Source organism: Anarhichas minor, unplaced genomic scaffold, assembly GCF_050575085.1.
Source record: "Anarhichas minor isolate MPS153535 unplaced genomic scaffold, ASM5057508v1 ptg000014l, whole genome shotgun sequence".
Classification (NCBI taxonomy): domain Eukaryota; kingdom Metazoa; phylum Chordata; class Actinopteri; order Perciformes; family Anarhichadidae; genus Anarhichas; species Anarhichas minor.
In genome coordinates, this window is record NW_027466460.1 from 1,504,353 (window position 1) to 1,523,448 (window position 19,096).

Here is a 19,096-nt window from a genome sequence, read left to right on the forward strand (position 1 = left end):
TCAAACCACCAGTCGAGGTATAATCACTGTTTTGAAGGTATATAAATGAATATATTTCGTACCTTGCTGCTACACTCAAATGTTAGTTATCCAAATGTTGTTGAAACACATCCTGGTCCAGTTTCTATGAACAAGAAAGACATTGTTATATAAACCCGCTTGTCTGTATGCCTCAACCAAATTGTTGTATGGTGGAACATTGGATTTGTTGGGACCAAACGAACCACGTCAAGGATCCATTCCAAAATTGTGGGATTACATCACTCCTACACCAATTCTACGTTGCGTAGGTTTTCGTCACAATAGAGTACAGTCAACAGACAAAGCTGACGCAAAATGGCCCATGATCAACTGTGGGTGTCACAGTTTTGTGCAGACACTGCAGCAACGGACATGGTCTTACTTTGAAAACTTGCACCTATTGTCCCACACATCGCTTTTGTCTTGACATGCCAGTACATGCTGCTGTCCTTTTCTTGGCATGGATGTGTGTCAACACATTCCGACTACTTGACTCAAACTAATTGCTGTTCGGTGTTTTTGATGTGTGCTAAATGACACGATGTTACGCAAATCAGCCAGTGTTTGTTGGACTTTACACAGTATATTACCGTAAACGGTAAACAGATTTCATATGTGCTACTACCCAACACCAATATACAAATGTACCAATACGCAGGGCTTACAACCCCTCATGATAACTAAACAGCAGCTTAAGCTTTGATCAGAGCACTCCAGTCTCACACTATTGTGCTCATACATTACAGCCAGTTAGCGTTAATGTAACTAAGTTGACAGAGGACAACACAATAGATCCCACTTGTTCAAAGTTCACGATTGTGTAAAAACACAGAGTCGACTACAAAATGTGTCAGTGAAGTCCCTCCCGTGTTTCAGTGTACGGCCTTTAAAAGCTTGTTGGAAGCACAGTTGCATTACTATTTATACTTGCATATAAATAGCAGGGGCAGATTTCAGGTGTTTTCTTTTCCAAACTTGCTGTCACATTCTGCTGCTTCTTTAATGATCAGTTACAGTTGTATGATTTGCACGCCTTCAGATGCATACAGTGTGCATACTGGCATTCTATGCTTCTGTGAATGCACACACATGCACAGCCGTGTCTTAAGAACTGCAATGAACCAAATGCTTTCCTTCCTTCCTTTGAGGGGTGAGGGGCTTTTAGATAAATTGGCCTGTGAAAAATATTGACTGATGAGAAATTGAGAAATGGCAAATACCACTCCCTGGCTCCAGCCACTTCCTCAGACCAGCAGTGATTGCTGCTTTAATCTCCCTCTTAGTCTCAGGCACTCTCGCTGGTCCAAACAGCTCCTGGCATTCAAACAAGATCTAGTCACATGAGGAACATCTGGTGAGAGGGGCGGCCCTGAGAAACCAACACTGACAGAGGAACTCAGGTGGAAGGAAAGACGTTGTTCTTGTTCATAGGGGGCACCAAGGCTGAATGTTTTCAGCGAAACAAATCTTCAACTACTCACCGGTTTTTCATGACTAATCATACACACTTGCGGTGACCAAATCAGACAGACAGACTTATAAAATCATGGCAAAGCACTCCAAACCTCCTCTGTGGTAGTTCCTGTTACAGCAGCTGTCTCCAGGACCACATTGTGCCATGATGACACACAAACAAGACCAGCATCACCGTCACGGCTGGTAACAATCCTAGCAGTTGACTATTCATGATAATATTAGCTTAGATAGATGTAAAAATACTGCCTTTCATTTCTGATTTCAACAATTAGATATTGTTCTCATCCGCTGCACACCTGCATTTAGTTAATTCTACCCATGTCAACACAACCCTGCTGCAGGACTCTGTGGGGAGCACCAGAAGGTGGAGCTCCCGGTGACCAGCATTCATGTCCTGACAGTCAGGCCACTGAAATGAACCAAGTAAAGTAAACAACGTCAAGCAGCTACGTTTACAGATAAGTTGTAACTTCACCAAAGTATTAGAGTTGGCAGAATATTTTCTGTGGCCGAGCGACAGACTGATTATAAAATATAATTACTGTACATGAAATAAAAGAAAACGATGTAATAGACGCTGCCTTGTCTCTAGTTATGATAATACTGATGATACTGCATTTTTTAAGTCGCTACCGGCCACAGTTATCCTTTCCACACCAACCTGCAGACAGCCTGTCCGATTGATGCGTAACCCCAGACTCATTCAAAGATTCCAGGGCTAAGCCCTGGATCTCCACCGACTCTGTTACCACTCCTGTTCCAGCCTTTGTTTTTCTGCTCTCTCAGTCAGAAACTCCTGTCTAACCTGCACAAGGATACTGCCAGCAAAGTCAAAGTCATGGATTTGTGTTTCCTTTTATTTTGGTGCCTCTCTCTTTTGTCTGCCCCTTCCTCTCCGTTCTTTATTTCTGTTCTTGAGTCAGAAGGGGAAGGCTTGAAAAGGTGCACAGTGTCTCCCCAGCTCGCTCAAGCAGCCACTATGAGGTGCTTTCCACTTCACAACAGCATTACACATCTATTATTCAGAGGCACTGAAATAAAGCAGTTTGCCTCCTCGATCTCTTAAGGAGGAAAGAGAATTGTAAATGAGAAGGCACAGAAGTGGTGACGATTTCAATGCCTGTGCAATTAAATACATCACTTGTAAAAAATTCAAAGAAGAAGAAAAAAGTCACCGCCTCAGTGAGTACAGTCTCCTGGCTTTTTTTTTTAGAAGATCAGATGTAAGAATTGGATTATTCCTATTCATGTTGCACTTTGTCTTTGAATTAATGATTATTTTCTGCTTATCACTGCAGCAGGTGGTGTTAAAGCGACCATCACCGGCACTAAGGGAACCACAGCTTTTTCATCATGATAATACTGAAATGCTGAGAAATGAGTTGGAACACCGGAAACCACATGTCTTCAGTTCGTCCACTCATCATGGACGTGCAGCTCTCACAAACGACAATACATTCGATCATAATGTTAATTTGTATGTCACAATAATTTTTACAGACTTTCAGAGCGGGCTATCAGTTAACCGATTTTTACAATTATTAAAGAACAACTTTTGAAGTTTTAGCTCTCTTTTTCAAAACCCAAACCTAAACCATTTATAAAATACTCAATATTTCACATCTCTAGCAAAAGCAAACTTTGCATTCAAAACTATATATATTCTCCAAAAACTGGTATTTTTGCATCACAACTTCACAAACATGCACTAAATAAATAACGTTCTCCACATGCACATCCACACAATATTGGAGTCGCTGGCATTTTCATTTGTAGCACTCTGTTAATACAGACTATCAACACAAACGCAATGGGTTTATTCTCAGTACTCATATCCTCATAACAGTGTCAGACACAATTTCTTTAACTGAAGATGACATGAACATGACAATACACTATATTGACCTCCATTGTTGTGCACACCAAAGTGCGACGGTAATGCAAGTTCTTAAAACACCTTGCATTACCTTTTCTATCCTGCCATTGATTGATTAATGACTCCTCACTCACTCACTCTCAACCGACGTCAGTATGGCCTGCTGAGTTATTCCAGGCCTGTTTAATCGGTAATAATCTCACCTTCATAAGCACTTTGTCGTAGAAAATAGACTTGATGCCTAAATGAACGTCACGGTTACGCCAGTGAGTTGGAGCTGAGATGCGCTCCTTCACAAAGCTGGTGCAGATATCTGCATAGATTGAAATGAGCGTGTATCTCTTGTGTGAGGCAAGCTAGTGAAAAACACGGCTGATACACTTGCGGTCTCGACCGGAGTCGAGCCAATTGTGGGTTGTAATCATTCAATCACACAATACAGCAGTGGTCTTTGCAGAAACTCTACGCATTGCACCTTTCCAGTTGTGTGTTGTGCTTTGCACCTTGCAGTAAATCTTTTCGCCTTTGTTACTGTAGCACAGTGGTTCCCAAATTAGGGGGTGCGCCCCCTAGGAGGGGCGCAGTGGAACTACACAGGGGGGCGCGGCTTCATCACCAACCCACACACACAGACACACCGGTAAAACAATATAAAATAAAATTATAACAAATGCAATTGCAAACAAGTTGTAAAGATAGGGCACTATATCATATGGTTGCACCTAAGAAAGTAAAAATAAAATTAAAATAAATCAAGCGGAACCGACGTGACATGCACTTTGTTCCAACCACGCCCCCGAGAGCGGCTCAGAGAGAGAGAGAGAGAGAGACACAAAGAGAGCGAGAAAGACACAGAAAGATAAGAGATAGGAAGGAAGCGATGTACCAAGATGGACAGATGTGTGACTTGTGTAAAGTGCAAATCAGATGGTAAGTCTGTTACAGCTGTAACAGGTGACACGACCACCACAACAACGGCACAAAAAAAGGTAAAAGCAAGAAAATATAAGGAGGCGTATCTGTCCCTGTGCTTTACAAGCACTATGGTCAGCCAAGAAGAGAGACCCCGGTGTGTTGCGTGTCCTAAAATACTGGCGGCAGACAGTATGCCACTACATTAAAAAGACACTTGGAAACCCACCACCCCCGATCATTCACACCAGTCACTGATTGATATGTAGGAATAGGAATGTACCTATGAATAGGAATATGATTATGATATGATCCATGCAGAAAAAACTTGAGTAGCTTGCACATCTTGTTTATAATTGAGTTTTAAAGATAGAGTTGGGTAAACTAAATTGTGGCACTCTTGTATGTCACAAAAAGCTTTTATACAATGTTCCTATCATCAAAGAGGGCCTTGACAGAAAATGTTTGGGTACCACTGCTGTAGCACATATGACAAACACTCCCCAACATCCAAGCAGGAAGCATGGGGATTGGAGTGCAGCGTACTTTGAGACGTGTACCACCCAAGGCATAATCCTACCCAGCCCCACCGAGGGCGGTCTGATTGCTGTGGGAAGAGAGGGAAGCGAGGGAAGAGAGGTGGGATAATAGCGATGTTGGTCTAGGGCTGTTCCACTACCCAACCTGCTCCTAGTCGCAGGAAAGTGGAATGGATGAAACTACGCTGATCCTGTTTGTGTTGGTGATGCTTGGTACTCAAACATAGTCTAAGTTGATGGAAAATATGTTTAGTGATAACAATATATGACATACTATCTGCATTGAGAATTCGCCAGTGTTTTTGGAATACATTACTATGTTTTGTATTTTTGTTTTTCTTGTGTACTTCAACTGCATTTTCATTGTGCAACCCTGTGTTGAACAATGAGGGAATGAACCTTGAACCTTGGATCCGGTGTCAATACCTGATCAGAAGATGGAGGTAATATGCTATGTGTGCTCTTAATTTGATTAATAAACAGGTGTGATTAGTGATTTGCTCTCATTTGACTAAGTGAAATAATTGGTACCGTTAGATTACGTGATAGGACAAAGTTAAACAGGAAGGAGTTATATTGCGGGATAATAACATGTGGATGTAAGCCAAGAGATTTGGCTCAGCAGCTGTAATGAATAAATAAGTGATGAAGAATGATTGACGTTTTCTTGATTTAGTGATTTACTGTTGCTAAGGTCCAAGAACAAAACTTTGAGAACTTCCCCGTCTTCTTTTCCTAAATGATCTGAGGTGTGCTTCAGCATATCAATGCAACAGTGACTTGCTCGAGGATAATCAGCAGGGATTTCCTGATACCATGCTGTCAGCTCTGTCACCACATACCTCTTCTTTCTTCCTTCAACATATTGGACTCACTATTGGCAGAGCATGATTCTAGACATGGTGGCTTACTCATAAAATGTATCACATACAAAAAAATAGTTATAATAAAGAATTGCCCCAGAGTTTCCTGCCCCCCCCCCACCAAAAACGTCCCCAAAGTATGGCTAAATAATGCATCCAGAAAAGGGCTGGTTGCCTGAAATGCCCTACTTAGATTCAGCAAAGTTGGCCGTTTGAGAGAGCGGCTGCCTATTGAGAACCCTGAGGTGTGAAGATGGATATCCTTATCCACTGATAGGGGAACAAACCTGCCAGCGGCAAGCACAGCTGTGACAGCGACAAGGCACTGACTCAGCCATTGGAGTATCCAGCAGCTGCATGAACTGTCAGTCTCTATTTAGAATTAAAGCAGTAATCGATACAGCAAATATTCACCCTGCCCCTCATGCTGTCTGCAACTAAATTGAAGGCGGAAGATCTACAAAAACTGAATTTATGATGTTGAAAAACTTCTTTGTTTAAGTTATTATATCCTTACTCATCAGCAAATGGCATTCACTGCAATGATGCCTCAAGGCTACAATTAGTCACACACAAAAGCACTGTTCAGGGGTAGATTTATCACCTGTGCTCCTCTTGAAGAATAATAACTCACGAAAGCAATACAAGTAATTAGGCTGCCAGATGTGTAAAGAACAAGCAATTAGTGGTCGACTGATCAAGTGATAAGTAAACAAGGGGGAGACACAATGTGATGGATTTAAGTCTTGTTTAAGAATCACAACATGAACAAAAAGCTCTGCATGCTAGGCTGGATGTTCGAAGATCAGAGATGCATTATAATACTTTCACTTTGCATTTCAAATACAAACATTTTATTATAAAGCAGGTTTAGGTGCTGAATAAATAATGTGAAAGTAGCCCGTATTCTCAAACCGTCTTTATAAAGAAGCCGCCAGGACATAAGGTTGTGATGTTACAACTATTCAGTCATCGGAATAAGTGCTGCCATTTTCTGTGTAGTTGACATACACGGTCATTCACCGGCTGCAGCGATGCTGTGAAGATGGCGAGAGCGCAGATTCAGAGGACCGGAAAACGTAGACCAATGACAGACAGTATGAAGAAAATAAAGGTTCTTTTGAACATTAAAGCACGGAAACATGTTCTAGTAGAAGCATTATATGTCTCCTTTAAAGTGCATGAAGTGACCATTTCAGTCTCTCATTATGAATCTCATTATAATATGTTGCATATCTATCTAAGACCAATATGTAACAATTGCCGGTAAATCCTCATAGAAATGTTTGAGCTCTGTTAAACAAACACACAACCACTACAGTGGTAGCAGCTGAACTCATTAACTTTTTTTTGTCTATCTTGGTGCTGCAGATAGTGTTCTCTTAAGCTGTTCAGTATATTGAATTATTAATTAACTTTGGTTTTCCTCAATCAATTTGAAAAAGAAATAACATTTGCATGCTGTAGTGCAGTACAGGTTCCAACAAGCGTGCAGTGTGAAATGAATGGCCAGTAAATCATGCCTCTTCTAATCAAACACTGAGTGAAATCACAATTACCATTGTATTTGTACCTGTATTCTATTGATTGATGAACTTGTACTTCTAGTATTGGAATTAATAGAACTGTTGTTAGTGGTCATGAATCAACGTTTTCTGTTCCAAAGCTGAAAAAAGTATGTAAAAGAGAAGACAGGAAGGTGTGGAGCCCGTGGTCCGACACCAGAGAGTAGGCAGATCGACGGTGTGAGTCCCGTGGCTCGACACCGGAGGGCAGGCAGAGCGGCGGTGTGTAGTCCGTTAACACAAGGAGGGCACGGGGGACTCCCGGACCGACGGACACCAGAGGCAGGTGCTCGAGGCAGAAGGTGATACGGGGTTGAAGCGGGTGAAAGACGGTACGACCTGACAACCCCAGACTGCAGGACCAGAGTTTATATATTGCCAGGGGAATCGTTAGTGGGACCTGAGTCTGGTGTGTCAGCCTGCAGGAGGTGATTAGCTGAAGTAGCTGCAGCTGTGTGGCCATGGGAGGTGTCTGGTCTGACAGGGATCCTGACAGTCAGGACATCATATTTTTGTCAAGCAATTCAGTATAATATAATAATAATAATAATAATATATATATATATATATATATATATAATTATTTATAACTCAGCGGTCATATAAAACTGTTTGTGGATGGTAGCAGCTAACAGAGCAATATGAAGAGACAGGGAGAGATGTGTGTTTGGATATCAGTGGACAAAAATGTTTCCATTTCCAAAACCATGTGGCTGAGGTCTAATTCATTCCAGAGAAACATTGCCGACTTTCAGCCGGCTCTGCGTCTCTGCAGCGCAGGCAGTGCAGCAGATAAATGTCCACCAGACGACACAAAACAACCAGCTAAGGCTGGCGGCATGAAGGGAGGCTGGGCGCCATTCATCTGCATGAAGTGGTCGCTCTGCAGTGAGACAGAGCATCTCTCATCTCTCCCTCCTCCTCCTGATCTGACAACAGGTGAGGGAGGCGTGTGTGGAGCCAACAGTCCTCTGTGGCTCCATATTGTGCTGAACTATAAGCCCGCCCACGTTAGCTGTCCAATCAAATATGAAGGATTTGATTTAAATCCTTCTTGTAACTGTTTAGCGCTCAAATTTCACTGTGAAATATGCCACAGTACAGAAATGGGACTTTCAAGATTGAATGCCATTCGTTTTTGCAATTTAGGGAAGTGAACAAACATATGAGGGAGGTCACAGGTAAAGGCATGACATCTGTTACACATATCATTTACATTTGAAGGTGGCAGTGTGAATGCTGTCAAAGGCTCTATCCCACCCTTCCTGTGCCCAAGCAGTTTTCATCTTGTTTATAGATGCATCTTATTTATGTATGCATCCAGCGACATAATAACTAAATTAATGTGGGAAGTGGCCGCTCTTTTTCTGGGCAGTAGATCACTCCAGAGTTGATTGGGAGGTAGAGCAGGAAAATTGGAAGAGAAATAATGCCTCACTCTGAAAGTAAATGAAAAGATGGGATGTAGTAAACAAGAATTTAGAGGCCAGGGTGGGGAAGCTAATCTATAAAGAGATCTTGGAATGTCTTTTGGCAATACAACTAACTGATTAGGTTTAGGAATAGATAATAAAATACTTAGTCAGGTTTAAGCAATTCAACTACTTAGTTAGGCTTTGGTTAAGTTTGTTGTTTGGGTTAAAATAACTATGGAAAGGCCATTACTGAAGTATGCAAATTACATGATAAATAAATCAACGCTGACAAACGTGTTTCTCGTTCTGGCTCAAACTCCTCCCCTGCCCACCCTAGTGTGGGATTTTGTGATTCCTCGTTCATGACTACGTGGATGACATACACAATTATTTCATGGGATATCTACAAATGACGGCGCATTATATCTGCAGGAGTGTAAGCTCATGAGATACTGGCACTTATTAGAATACCTGTCAGCTAATCATAATGTGAGATTGAAAGTCTCTGTGATATGATTTGTACTGGCTGTATTCATTCATATAAACCTTTATAATTGTAAAAATATTTGTTTTGATTTAAGCATCTGCCCATATCAGAAGCTTACAGCATGATATGTTGTGACTGCATCATTAACATTTGGAAGCAAAAGCAATAGTCATGTCACTTGATACTGATTACAAAAAACAGACCATAGTAAAGACAAAAGCTACTGTGTTTCCCCACTGATGAAAGCCTTGCTAAGCTTAAGATTTACTGTACCTATTGACTCCCAAAGCAACTTAAGTCATTATATTTCTACATCAGTGAATGAATTCATTCGGGCCCCTATAGAATCATGTCATGCCAATCATGCTATCAAAGGACAAGGTCACTGACATTTGTGTGTCCAAGGACTTTCTATGAAAGCTTGACCTTTCAGCTTGATGTGTCAGGAAAGCCGCAAGAGCCTCGTCCAAATGTCGCATGTTTCCCGACAGTGCTTGATTCATTCAGTGCTTTGGAATATTTATCTTGTCCCCTATCTCTATTGAGTCATGTGATCTCCTTCTGACTTATTTACAATTAGTCCCTTGGTCATATGCATGTGTTTTGTAAGAGGACAGCTAGAGGTTATGAAACAGTTCTTTTGTTTGTTTCTTTGAGTAAACATCCTGATCATATTATTCTACTAACTGCCCATATTAATTGTCTTCTGATATGTGGTGTCATATCAGGTAAGTGGTGTAAATATAGTCATTTCTGGTAAGTAGCGCCATATCCATTCTATTTATACAAGTGGTTCAGATTCTCGTATTCTCATAATTTTGTCATAGGCTATCTGCTACATTTTCGTTGCTTCTGTAATTACTCACAATATTGTATTCTAATAAGTGACATCATGTACATCGTATATCGAAGTAGTATCAGATCCATCGCATTGCTAATTCTCAGGTCACTGCTGACCTCTTTTGGTTAAATCTATTCAGGGTCTTATGAGTGATGTATGACTCATTAAAAGAGGCAAGTAATAGAGACTTCCTGCTTGGCGAAATCTATAAAATGTCATGCCTGTCATTCAAGTATACTAGCCACATAGTCTAAGCTCAAACTGTTCCTATTCAGGTCAGTGCTGACCATTAGCCATTGCTGGCTAGCGCCCTATACATTGCAAGCAGGCCATTGCTGGCTAAGATCAAAAAGTAAATCTCACAGATGCTCTGGTCAGTGCTGACCTAGTCATTGCAGCACTGTTGTTCACGTCTACTCATTCATGGTAAATCGTTGATTCTATTAACCTCAAATTTCTTTCATGCTCCTTGTTATGCCTCATCTCTTAGCAGCTAATGCCATCATCAAGCATTTGTGACCCGTTTCATTCCCGCTGGTAGGTAAACATTCTTTTGGGCGGAATATTAGGCTGTGATTAATTTTTTCCTTTTGGGGGATTTATCTTGCTGCTGCTCAGGCAGAAGCCCCTCGATTACAAATCTCCCTGTAGAGTCCAAGCGCCAAAGACTGTGAGGACTTTATCATCACATATCATTTGTTTATAATAAACAATTATCCTTTCTTTATCTGACTTGTCTCTCCTGATTGAAATGAAGCTCTAGCACAAGTGCAGTCAAGGAAGACTATACTCTTGCATGCCTAAACCCGTATTTCATTTGCTGTCTCTCTGAAATATGATTGTCTCTCTAACTTCAGTAGGTTTATCCTGCTGTTACACACCCCTCCACCTCCCCATCACCACCCAATCTTCACAGATTCATCAGATTCATCAACTCATCATTCTATCAACCTCATCAGCCACCACCACCACCACCACCAGTGTCTGGACTCCGCGGGGGATTTATCTTGCTGCTGCTCAGGACAGACGCCTCCATTACAAATCTCCCTGTAGAGTCCAAGCGCCAAAGACTGTGAAGACTTTATCATCACATATCATTTGTTTATAATAAACAATTATCTTTTAATTACATGACTTGTCTCTCCTGATTGAAATAGAATATTGTCCTAATCTCCGTCTGCAACTGTTCAGAAGTACTTAATATTATGATTAAAGCTTCTAACTATTTGAATGACAACTCCACTGTCGTTGTTGTAAAGGTTTATGTTCATATATATATATATATTTATTTATTTATTTGTACATAGTCGTTAAATGTTTATATTTACATCTGTTCTACTTTTTTCGTTGTCCTTGTTTTATGTTTTTTTTTATAATTCTCATGTTTATTGTTAACTTGTGTATGTACGTTGAGACCAAAGTGTAAACCAAAGTCAAATTCCATGTATGTGGCCAATAAAGCTCATTCTGATTCCGATATAGCCCTGAAGACAAATGCAAACTGTATTATCATGTTTTACACAAACAAACTCATTGCAGGATAATTGTGTACATTTGATGCTCCTTTCACAGCCTGTTACCAAGCATTCCAAAAAGCAAACGTGTCAGCACTGTCCTTGGCACCCAACCATATTCCTCTGTTTAACACATTCTACCCATAATCCAACAGTTTGTTTTCTAATTCTTTGAATTTCTCTAAACCTAAAAGTTTATGGTTATTGCTGAGTGAAAGATGGTGGTGGCTGCAGCCCCTCCCTTACTGCACCACATTTACACATTTCAGCCATATTATCAAAATGTCTGTTGCTGTTAGCTGGGGGGCACAACGGCTCAAATTTCATTCAGTCATAACAGCAACCCATCCACTGTCTCTGGGGAAAACACATCCCCAAACAAGTTGTATATTTAACTACGCCCCAACAAATTACAGATGACCACCAGTGACGGTATTTATTAGTTCAATTACCATAATTTGTGGCAGTCAGGAAGAAAGAAATTAAACTTTTTGCACTGTTGGATCAGAGTAAGTGTGACTTGTATTTGCTTTGTTTAATCAAGAAGACATTGTGTAGTGTAGCTACTGTACATACATAAGGATTGATTAGTCATGAACTCATATTTCTCAATATGTGCAATGACATGCGGATGGTGTACTCTTTTGCTAGTAATTGGTTTGTGTGCAAAAATAAAATGAATTATGGAGTATAATTAGCAACCGCATGTCTCAGCCTCTGAGCCTCTGATTCAGCCTTATATTGCTTGACATGCCCAAAGCAGCAGAGATGTTCAGAAATGACCGTACAGTCACTGTGGAGATATTGTTGGCCAGTGTTTCTACGGAACTTGTCACTACTTTTCCAGACTCACTGATTTAATTGACTCTTGAATAACTGGATTGCTCTTTGGATTGATCGAACATCAAGCGTGAAAGTTATTATGACCAAAAGGTCCTGTAATAATATTACCTCGACTTGACCGGTGTGCATGTCTAAAATGTACGAGGCATGCTGAACAGACTTGAGTGTTGTGGAAACAGATTTTCATGCTTTGTGGTGGAAAAGAAGTTCAGACCGGGCCAGTTGATGAAGTCCATACTACTGTTCCCCAACTCGACTTTTACTCTATACTTAAAACCTATTGCTGTCCTGCTGATCTTTGAAGAACTCAAGTTATTCATTAATTGACTAATTAGCAACTGCTTTGAAAATAAAACTGATTGATTGTTTTATAGTTTTTGCCCCAAAAATACCACATATTTCATGTTTCAACTTCTCAAATGTGTGCTGTAAATGTCATTACATTTGAGTAAACTGAATCATTTTGAGTTCTGGACTGTTAAAAGTGTTTGTTACTATAATATAGAACAAATGGATTGAGCCATAAAATAGACAGCAGAATAATCCAAAAGAGGATAAGCAGCTTTATATATTTATATTAATCCTCAACACGTTTTTTATCTACCAAAATATTCTGTTTGAATTCATATTTGTTGACATTTAACCTTTCAAAAACTACATTTTAACTGCCAGCCTATGCCTCCATACATACACATACTTCAGTGACCTATAGCCAATGATGGTGAAACCAATCAGCTATCGAATGAATTTGCATCAAACGGCTTGAAATAAGCATCTCACATTATTAAAGAAAAAATAATTACAGAATCCAAAGTGAGGATCTGCTGATCCTGACGAAATCATCTTAAAAAAGTGTATGCATGTGTGTACAGGATAATGGCTGCCGTATCTGTATCATATACATAAGTGACCCTCAGAACAGGAAATGGGCCAGAACTAACAAGGAAAACAATCTTTGGTTTGCAACACATGAACCATGAACTGCAAGTGTGAAAGTGACCGAACGTTGCTGTACTTTTTTTCTTCATTTTCTTTTTCATTTTACAATTAAAAACAAACTAACAAACAAACTAACTTTTTTTTGGCTGATTTCAGTATTGTTTGACTCCATATAATTGATTTAGTTTGGACAACTTTTAGGCCTCCAATAAGTACGTAAGTAAATTGTTCATCTTACTAGAATGCCGGTGTCAGTTTGAAAACAGCTTTGAAATAGCTATTAGACCTTCTTGTTCAGAGGTAAGATTTACAGTGAATTCAAGAATAAATAAACTATGAAAAATCGAAATGATGTGTCTGCAGTCGTACAGGCGTCTCAGAAAGTGACTGACTTTTCAACAAGATTGTCTGAAGCTCTCTTGATTACATCTCCATCTCCAATGACTCCTTGGTTTTACAATCAACACCCACAAACCCTTCTATCACTTCATGTTATTGGGAAATATTACACTCAGAGCTTCATAGAAGTGCTTCAAATAAAAACTATGTTCTTTTATGTAAATGTGATATAGCTGCACTGTATACTTAGGTATTTCACACACGTGTATCTCACGAGCTGTAAATGTACCAGATCCTTTGGTACAGATTTGGTACACTGCTTCTCCAACTTCCAAAACACATTTTACATCTCACTTGGATTGATTTGAAAAATCCCATCTGTTTTATCGTTAAAAGGGATTAGTAATTTCCACTCCATTAGTAAACTACAGTAATTGATGAATGGCATCATCACAAGAGATGAGAACTTTCATTCACTTTCATTAAAATCTCATTACATGTCTCTCCCTGAAATAATTCAGTCCACAGTCCCTGTCTCTGTGTTGATCAGAGTTGCTTGGAGTTTTTCTTGGGTGTCGGCCCGCTTGTTCATAGTCCTTTGAGGAAATACGTTCATTCACTTTATTGCTGAGAGTTAGATGAAAAGAATAATATCACTCCACTTTTGTATAATCTGTACAAAAATGTCAGTGTAAAAACGACAATGTTTAACATGTCCATGAACACCAGCTTTATGCTAAGGTAAGCAGGCTAATTAATTGCTGGATCCAGCTTCATATTTACTGCACACATGTCAGAGTGGTATCACTCCTCATCTGTTTCTCAGCACAGAAGCACATAAGTGTAATTCTTTTAAATTCAGCTACTGGTGGCCATCTTACATTAAGACCTAGTCAACCAAAGAGGGATTATTCCTTCACAGATTTGTTTAGTTGAATACTTTTACATGCAAATAGAGCTAAATGATCAGTTATTCACAAGACAAGTCTAAAAGACAAACCTTGTAATTAACAATGTAATAGTTCTGTGTCCATCCTGCAGTGATAAAACATTATCATTCATTTGGAGACGGGTTTGTATGTAATGTTGATGAATGAATGTTGAATGCAAGTCCAATATTCACTCTCGTTTCTGTCTGGCTCTTTAGCTGCTAACTTCTTAGCTGTGTACACCAGCTGATCACTAATGGTACGAGTCCACAGGATATCATTTCCACGCTCACTATTCATTGGCTATTTAAGCAGCCGTGCAATGCATTCTGGTAGCGCTGTGGGCCTTTTGATATACAGGACAAAGTTGAAGTCCAGGCTACTTTATGCAAATCAGGGGCATCCGTTGTTACTCGACTTAAACTAACCAATGGTAATCAGAAACCCATTTTTGTAAAGCTTCGAATCGAGTCTTAGTATGTTGGTTTAGTTTACAGTCCGGGGGCTGACAGTCCATGAGTGAAAGCGTTCATCGAATCAGGTGCAGCCAGGAATCGTTTGCGTGTCAGTAGGAACATACAGCAGGGCAATGATGAATATCTGCTCTATTCTTCTGTCCATGGCAGAGGATCCTGTATTTATTCCCCACTATTATCCCCCCAATGCTCGAAATAAAGCCAAGAAAATGTTCCATTTTGCTGTTTGTGTTTTTAGAGCTTTTAGTCTGAAAACGGCATGAGAGCGGTAAGAGTGAAGTGAAGCTCACCATGAAGCTCCATAATATCGAGGGGAGGTGCTGATTTATTAATGGATTGTTTTCACGCTGTCATTTCATACATAATTTCTATAATAATACAAATTATGTATACACTCTATATAAGATGACATGGGGACAGTGTCTGTGTCTTGGAATTCAGACACGGTCCCCTGAGTATTCCCTGATGGGCGATTTGTGGGCAGTCAATTTGATAGACAAGGGCACAACATGCTAAGTCACTAATGAATAGCCTCGCTGCACTGAGGCATAGCTCACATATATACAGACTCATTTCATTTGTCATGTACATTTCAACAAATGTGTGTGTGTGTGTGTGTGTGTGTGTACACTCTAAATTATTTCACCGTAAATTAACAGTAACTTACTGGCAGCAGGGACGCCAGTAAGTTACTGTTTTTTTACGGCACACTACCGTAATTTACTTTTACTGTATCATACCGTATACTGGATTACGGTACGTGATAGTAGGATAATTGGGTTTTACCGTGATTTTACGGTATATGCCAGAATGTTACCGTTTATTTACAAAGGGTAATACAACCCGCTACTTTTGCATTTAATTCCCAAAAATTGAAAGAACAACAATAGACATTCAATACATAATAGTTGCAGTTTATTACATGTTCTCAAATAATAAAGGGACATTTGTATTACATCACAAAACTCACAATGTACTGCATGTTTAGAAGAAAACTGTTATGGTCGGTTTATCCTGGACCCAAACGCAGACACCGGGACAGCAGAGTAGGTGAAAAAAGAGTTTTATTTTGCTTGTCTGTGGAGCTGGTGGAACATGCAGGTGAAGCATGCAGGTGGAGCAGCGAGGCGGTGTGTGCGGCGGCGTCTGGGCGGCGACGTGGCACGGGACTTGCTGAGGCAGAGGGAAAACACAAGTTAGTTAAAAACGTCAAAAAGGCCAACTTTCGCTAAGAGAAGACTTAAACTCAAAGGGGCCGAGGTGTAGCTACCACTGAGTTGAAGGAACAATCTGACGATGAGACTGCAGGAAGCCGGGGTATTTAAGCTGAAGGTGATGATGGTGTAATTGTTGTCAGGTGAGGAGATGAGCCCAGGTGCCGGATGATTGCAGCCGCACTCAAGCCACACACACACACACACAGACAGACAGACAGACAACAGAGGGGAGACAAGCTGAGGTCACAGCGGAGCCGTGACAAAAACTAATAAACCAATAAAATCGTTAATGACCAGCTTAACTGAACTCATTAGCATCAACAGTATAACATTGAATTAAAATAGTATCAAGAACAGTGTAATAGAACTGCTTCACAGTCTAGCTTGATAACAAGTCTTATACACATTTATAGTTAATTTGAACAGCATGAACTCACATGAATGAAACAATAAGGAGAGAGAACACCTTAAAGAGGACTTGACTGCAGCGTCTGGCTGGTTTCCTCAATCTCTGATGACGAGTGACTGTAAACAAACAAAATAAAAACTTTAGAAACACAATGTTCTGAACTTCTGGAAAGTTCTATGACATCCAGGATAAACAAAAGAAGCTTTGGGTGTGCAGCTGTGGGTTTGCCTGTGCCTCACACATGTTAACATATCAATGTAAGTCTTTGTAAAAAGCTAATAGGCCTACAAGAATACCATACAGTTTAAATTAACAGACTATGTGATGAGCTGATTACGTTAGGTGAAGTAATAAAGCTAAGACAATGGACCACAATGGACTAACGTTCAACACTAAAATGAGTTTGATCTGGTGTTACTGTTGCTCCTGGAATAACACACACGGGTAACGTTACTGTTAGCGTTACCTCAACTGTTCATCGTCTTGAACACGTCGGTGATCTCTGTTCTCCTCTCCCTTTTGATAATCGTCCTGTTTGCGGTCCTACAGTTCAATAAGAGCACAAGTAAACACAAGTTAGGTTACTAACGTTACATCTTAACACTGTAATTGGTGATTAACTTTATTTATGTTAACTTAACTTGCTATGCTGTTAGCTAGCTAACCTTTCTAAGGCTAATTGAGCTTGAGCTAGCTAACGTCACAGAGCTAACGTTAGCTCCACCAACATTAGCAACCTAATGTAATGAAACAGACCAAGTGAAACATTATCTGAGATGTCAACAATTCAATAATCATGAAGACAAAACAATACTAGAGACTTTGAATTTGAATTTCAGATGATAAGTTACCTCGGCTCCTCGGTTGATCTCCACATGGCTGTCGCTCAGAAGGATGAACTGAAGCTGTTGTGTCCAAAGTCACGTTCAGGAGCAGTCGGTCACGTCTTGTCACTCAAAAATGACTTTAAGGCAATGAGCAGTTTGAATAATAAAAATATTCTATCGTCATTACAGACACATTAACCTACAATAGACAGTACGATGTAGATGGATTGTGATTCACTCAACTTGTATAGAGAAGCGTGTATCCACCTCTTCACAAAAAATACTGTATCATGCTGTTAAATTACGGTAGTCTGCTATTATTGTTAATTGACGGCATTAACTGTTAATTTACAGCATTGACTGTTAATTTACATGTGAGGATGAACATTTAACTGTATGTTACAGTTATTATGAAATACTGTAAGATACCGTTGAAAATCCACTGTAAATTTACAGTAATTCGTTACAGTGTAGGTCATTCACTGTCCCTCAGGTTGTGGCATGTTGATACATTTTTTGATATTTTATGTTCCTTGTTTGTAGGAGTATTTTTGATTTTGAGAGCTCATTAAACTCTTTGAAAACTGGGATTACAGACTTGAATTTGTCCAAATAAATGTTCCTTATTTCCTTACTTTTTATTTACTTCCTCTCACACACTGACAAACATTCACACATTACCAACAGTTGATTATCGCACTACTCCAGCCAAGTGTTGACCTATGCTTCTGGTAATCTTGAAAAAAGATTAAAAAGAATAGAATTAAAAAATGTACTTTTAAGGTCTTTCCCAGAATATTACTGGACATATGTTTTGTTTGGTAATTTTATTTGCCAAGAGGGGACTTGCATCCTTTCTTTCAAAATGTGACAATTTAACTTTAATATTATCAATACATAAACATTTCACTGTGATACAAATAATAGAATATAATCATGCACACTATAATTGAGAATAATTAATGTGTTACCTGCAAATCAGATGTAACTTGGCTGCATGCACTAATAAACACACACACACACATCCTGCTTCCTGCTTTGATATCACCATGCCATCCGTTCTTCTCAGTCCTTGATGCGCAGAGCGCGGCAGCACCGTATCCCAGCACTTCCTCCCTCCCTCCCCTCTCTCTCGTATGCCTCTAGGCGCTGCCTCATTTCCCCCGAGGAGTGGTGCAACTCCTTGCCAATTCTTGCCAATCCATCAGTGAGTGTTCTCCAAACCACCCCCCACCCCCAACCCCCAGGGCTCAACGTGCGCCAGCACCAGTTTTTTTCTCACTCCTACTGTCAGACGGACTCTTACAGCGAAGGAGCAAACCACAATGACAAAAGTAACACATACAAATGCTCATCCTATCATCAATTTTGACTCTGATGAAGACACAGTGGATTGTGAAATGTCTGTTTGCACAATTAGAGGCCTTCAAATCAATCAGTGTCCTCCAGTCCCTTTCTTTTCCCTTGGAAGTTCTCTGTCCTTGAGAACAGGCCCAAATCCATAAAACTTAGGGTGCGTCTGAAATACAGCAATGACAAATTGGTGAAGATGACGAGTTAGTAATGTGCATTAATGTGACATGAATGTATACAGAGGGAGAGGGAGAG

At 40.0% G+C, this 19,096-nt stretch overlaps 1 long non-coding RNA gene across 1 annotated transcript; it reads right to left on the reverse strand.

Annotated features, from left to right (window-relative positions):
- Positions 1 to 16,311: 16,311 nt before the first annotated feature.
- On the reverse strand, positions 16,312 to 17,629 carry LOC142950150 (uncharacterized). Its single transcript, XR_012954128.1, has 3 exons — positions 17,513 to 17,629; positions 17,128 to 17,204; positions 16,312 to 16,777 (listed from the first exon to the last, which is right to left on the reverse strand). It is a non-coding gene; the product is annotated as an uncharacterized LOC142950150 (long non-coding RNA).
- Between the last annotated feature and the right edge of the window lie 1,467 nt (positions 17,630 to 19,096).